The following is a 6,113-nucleotide window of genomic DNA, read 5'->3' as shown; positions in this document are numbered from 1 at the left end:
GGAAAATAAGAGGAGGAAAATGGAAAAGCTTGCTCAAAAATAGTCTACTGAAAGGCCACATCTTTAAGGTTTTACAAATACCAGATTTTAAAAGGATAGTGCAAGCAAAGCTGGGTTATGGAAATAACCTGATAACTTTCATTAAGGCTCAATTTGCAAGTGTCTACCACTTATCCCAGAGTCCTGCCCTTGGACAGCTGGAGGGTAACGGATCATTAACAGCAAGGAGGAAGCCGGGAGTGCCTTTGGGAATGCAGCACTGGTACAGGATAACAAGGAGGCTTCTCACTGCCCGGCCCTTTCCTCCAGTATGCCCTAGGCATACCCAGCTGGTCACTGCTGGGAGCACTGGGTCAGGGGTCTGGCACGATACTGCTGTGTTGATGGTCTGTTACACAGGAAAGCCGAGGAAAACATGGCATGACCCAGCCAAAGCTGAAACCGGTGAGGAGAAATCCCAGCTCACTGCAACATCCACAGCTTCATCTGCCACCTCTGCACCACAGACAAGCAAGCAAAACTGGTAAACTCTACACCAGTAAAGGAGGGTCTGCGGCACTGGCCACAGCAGTGTGCTGGCTGCAGCAGCAAGAGCACGAGTCCTCCAAGGGAGAGTCTGTGTGCACGGAGCCATCCTTAAAACTGCAACTGCAGCTTCTTCCAAAGCATCACTGGACTCTGCCAGGCATAATGTTGTATTTGTGTTTTGTAAGAGGTCATTTACTCTTCCTCCCTGCACAGCAATAGAAATTATTCTTCACAACCCCCCTTTTTAATAGATATTCAGGTTTTCCACCTATTTTTCCAAAGCTGATAATCCTGCAGCATTAAATTTGCACTGCCTAACTGGCAATGGTTGCTAAATATGGCCATGAAAGGAAGGGAGGATGGGAGGTGGAGAGAGGAAACTGCGGCTAAGTTTTCCCGTCATAGTTTCAAGCAGACACTTTTGCTTCATTCTCACCCAAAATGGATGCAGCTTATGTATCCTAAATGAACATGCCACCTCCAAGCACACGCCAATAAGGAACACAGCAAGGTGAAGCGTGACCAATGCTGCAATCCTTGGGATTTGCCTCAATTTAATTTTCCTTTTGACATGGTATTCTTACTGCTGTACCCCATCCATTCAGGGAAATAACGATCTTACTCTCATTAGCCAAGAGGGGGGCACTGTGTAGCTTTTGGCCGGCCACATACCGTGTGCTTCACATTGCTCATCTGCAAAATTGGGTATTGCTTATCTAAAAACCGATGGGTCAGTGCTCTGTGAGCTTGCCGAGGAGTGTGACCTGCTGCTTCATTGGCAACAAGTGAAAACTGTCAGCGGGGTCAGCCACCAGCAGGCGTTGCCGTCTTCCTCCAGACAGGACAGATGTCAAAGTACGTGATCTCAGTCACATCAGGTGTGGCCAAAAATAAAACGGAAGGTAAAAAAAATACGACAAGAACTAGCCCAAAACAAAGAGCTCACATACCACATAAGCAACAGAGAACAGCACAGGTTTGCTGCTTCAAGGGGAGTAAAGCCAACACAGTGACATGCTCAACCACCACCACACCTCCTTACCCTGAAGTTTTTTCCCCAGAAAAAAGCAAACTAGAAACAATCTCCCCAAAAAACCCCAACAAACAAATTGTGACCTACAACAGTTACGCTGCCTTTTATCATCCTGCGTATAAGACCTTTCTCCTGAGGCTTTTGTAGTATTTTTTATAAGAGGAAGCACTGCCTTCCCTCGCTTTTGCAATGGATTAGCTGCCATCTGTTACGTGAGTGAGAGGAGAAATGGCAATCCACACAAAGTAACTGTTCAGCTGTATCAGGGTTGCAGCTTAATAGGAGCACCTGCCAGTTTATTATAAAATTTGAGGTGCCTAGTGCACCGCTCTGACTTTTCTGTAGGGCATTTACAGTATCTGTATATATCGTCTGCTTTTATGACAAATATATTTAACTTAGAGGTAATTATCCTGTAATATCTAATTGTGCTGTAAGTGAAAAAAAGCACTTTTTATTTTCAAAAGAAAAGCTATCTAAGCTTACAGTCCTTTCTTACATCTACATCTTACATGAATAGGACTGTCTATTAACAGCAGTGTGGAGTATTTTTTGTTGTAACATTTTTCGTACAGCTACATCTGTGTGGGGATCTGTTTACGCACGGTGTGACACCAACTACCACTTACGTACACTTTTTGTGTTGGTTTCTGTGAAGGAGAGAGGAATAGAGGTGAAAAAGCAGCTCCAGACCCCAGCACCTTACATAAGCCCTGCCAAGATCAAGTTGAGATTCAGGATTTCTTCTCAGTTCAGCTGTGCAGAAAATTGCCTTCTGTTTTATTCCTGCACAGGAACCAAGAACATAAACTGCGTCCTCTGTGCTGAATGAAGCAAAGGTGTCATGGAGAAACATCTAATCTGCATTAAATGTGAACTTAAATGTAGATTCACTGGGTCAAATAACCAGGTAACTCTTCTCCAGGCTTGATTTTATAACCTGCAGATATTTCACATTTGTAATTCTCTGGATTCTTTTTAACCTCATCCCCTTCATAACGACTCTTTTTGCAATATGCGGCAAGATCTCTCTGGCAGTGCCTTTCTGAGCTGATAAAAAGCACACACCAAGTTCATCATTGTGCTTGACACAACATAAATCTGACTTCTAAATCTATCCAAAAGAGGAAGCTTATGACCAAGTTTTCAGTTTTAAACGTAAGGAAGATAAATCGGTATTACTAGGGCTCACATGGGACAGTTAAACTTGCCTATTAGGCAAAGATCATCAACAGATTGACGATTAGTTAAGATCCAGCACGAGCTATATTAAAAACCTCTGTATATTCATATATTATAAGCACCCTGATATAGTTGGCTACCAAAATACTACCACATAAGACAGAGGAAGCCATGTATCATAATTAATGATCATTTATCTCTCTCACACAGACACACATGCACATGTACACACAATATGTATCACTAAATACTGTAAATGTACACAGCTAAGACACCAAAGATAGCAACCGTCCCATTTGGGTGGAATATTTATCAGCTAATGCATGCCTAAATAATATACTGATACAGTGCATCGTTCAGACTAAAACCTCTCTCAGCTTGGGAATACGACTACTACTTAAAAACTCCTTTAAAAAAAAGAATTAGGTGGAAGCAGGTACAAATAATCAATGAGTTATACTTCAATACAGCTGCATGAAGATATTAATGAAGACATATTTTCTTTGAAATTCCTCAACAAAACCCACCAGCTACAAAGGTTTCCAAGTCACAGCAACTCATTTTAATATTCTTTTTCATCTTAACTTGGAAACGTTTCACTGTGGACAGGACACCTGACACAAGTTACAAAGCATAAGAGAACAACCAAGGTCTTTGCTGATCTTCCATCTCCTCTGCTGTAGGAACGCTTACACAGCTCACTCTTTAAACATGCATAGTTCTACTCCATTGCTCACATGAATGACCACAATTAAATCTCGGACTTTTTTTAAGCCTGAGGAAATTTAACTTGGCAAAAAAATATATTTCCATTCATATTCTGCACAGAATTACAAATAGTTCTTTCCATGACTTTTAACAAAGCTCATTTATTACGCAGACTATCAAATTACTTACAGTGAGTACGTTTTACTGGTATTTCTAACAATTAATGTAAAGTTAAAAGATGAGTGGTGGTTCTGTGCTGGTAACTAAAGACAGCTAAAATATATCTGATTATAGGTCTTCCTCTCATGCTTTTAAATCCTAGAAGCTTCGGCTGAGCATTTGCCACCACCAGGACAATGTCCAGCTCCCACAGCAGTGATAAAGATGGTTTCTCTACTGCAATAAACGACACACACACATTTTAGCATCATAACTGGAAGCTTCTCAGGACTTTAAGGTGTTAAAACCTGTTTTACCCATCAGCTCCTACAGCTGAATCACTGTTAGTATTGGTTCAATGTCTGTGTGTACATGGAGATCCTGCCTTACTCGTTTCCCACCTTGTCTCTGCAGCAGTCATCAAAAAGCATACTTTTGCAATGTATTATCATAGCCCCTTTTTTATTTACAGACTGTCCCATCTCTGTGCAGTTCTACAGCACAGCAAGAAGCGCTGTGTTAAAAGCATGACACCGAGGGAAAAAAGCGATGTAGAACTTAATTCCCATTTTTACTGGTTGCAATTTACTATTTGATGATTTACTAATCTATAAATAGTAAACTAATGATTTACTATTTCAACATAAAAACCTTCAACTAACAAAAAGTAGAACTTTCCTAAGATTGCATAGAATCATAGCTGTTCTGTGCCAGTGAGTAATTTAATTTACACTACTACAGTTATTCACTTAAGTGACTAAGTAAAAAAAGCCTATTTTCAAAACTAGTCTGTAAGATAACAACATTCCATAATAAAAATTTCCTCACATTATGTATTTTGAGTTTGGTTAAAATATACTGTTTCTTTTTTCCTCTAGGAAGCACAGCTTATGGACAGTGTGCCATACTACAAGCACGCAAACCCTGTCCTGAGCAACTACACCTTTCTTTCCGGAGGCTGGGCAGATGCTTTTAAACCACAACAAACAGTTTTGCTCGTACTGACTTCTCCTTTTGTTCACCTTCAACACATGCCCACCATGTCTTCAAATATAATTCAGCCAATAAAAATATGACTTCAAATACTATTTCCTTAATGAAACAATATTTGATAGTCTGGAGAGTTTTGTATTGGCTTAATTAGACCCATTAGACATGTGCCTTGGTACACAGAACAGGAAAACAGACTTAAATTCATTATCTCTTCTGAGAAATAAAGCCTGACAAGCATGCAGTACTAGTGAGAAACAACAACTGGTAAAACCCACTGGGAAAAAAGAACACACTTCATTTCCAGAAATAAAACGTTACTTGTCAACCATTATGGAAGAGCTCCAAGAGCTGGCCATGCCAGCATGTGTAGGCATTTTCTCCAGCTGACCCTCAAAACCGTGGCCTGCTGCCAGGCTGCAGCACAAAGAAATCACAAGCTCAGAGAAACAAACAATTCAGTGCCAGATACCATACTAATGAACTCGCCTCTTCAGGTTTCTGGGAGGCAGGGGATGAGAGGCTATTCCTGTACCACAACCTTCGTAATTCAGATGCTTAGACATACAACCTTGAAAACCGTTTCTCAGACCCCTGGAGCATGTGCACAGACTGGGGGGAGGCATCAGCTGCTGACAGAAGGAACGTGCCACAGGACCTCTCTCGGCCAAAACACTTTGATCGCACAAAGCCAATTCCTGTTAGCCACAGGAATTAAACCTTTACTGGATTTAGGACAAATAGGGGGTGCCTGCTGCGTGCAGCTTTGGGGTGTGTTGCTTCTTCCTCCTTATCTAAAAAGAAAGGCATCCCCTGGGAGAGCAGAGAGGTGACAGATGCAAGTGCTCATCTTCGGGTGTACCAGCACACGCGAGTCCTGGGGACACTGAGCTATTTGCCAAAGTCAGCCCAGCATGTTCTCCTGCAAATAGCAGCTTCAGCCAGGAGGAACATGAGAACATCTCTGCAACCCTGTGGTTTCTGGGTCCTCCTTTGTAACTATGAACTAACCAGACTCTCTCCCAAGGGCTGCTGAGATATCCAGACCCGTAATAAATGAGCTGTTCCCATAGACGTTTCCTGGATATTAGTCCAGTAGACTTTCCCATGTTTCTGGAGACAGTGGACGTTTTCAACCAGTTGGTAGGTTGTGTCTCACAAACACTGTTTATTAGAGGTCTCCTGAGAATTGGAATTAAGATAAAATTAGATGCAACAGCCTGCTTGTCTGCACTTGAAAATTGTGATCCATCTCTCAGAAAAAAACCCACAGCTAAAGGCCTCTATGCCCCCCCAGATTTGTAAGGCAGAAATCACAAGTGGCCTAAACAATACATTTAGCATTTCTACATCAAAGTAAAAAGATTTTAACCGATCTTTAAGGCTTCATCTAACCCAAGGGAGATCACACGAATTTCTTCTATTTAAGTTCTGTACTAATGTCTCAATACTATTTTAGTTTGCTTCTTAAGCTGTAGTACACAGTTAAAAGTGAAATGAAACTGTCTGCTAA

This window comes from Mesitornis unicolor, unplaced genomic scaffold, assembly GCF_000695765.1.
Source record: "Mesitornis unicolor isolate BGI_N332 unplaced genomic scaffold, ASM69576v1 scaffold46870, whole genome shotgun sequence".
Classification (NCBI taxonomy): Eukaryota; Metazoa; Chordata; class Aves; order Mesitornithiformes; family Mesitornithidae; genus Mesitornis; species Mesitornis unicolor.
This window is presented reverse-complemented; position numbering follows the sequence as displayed.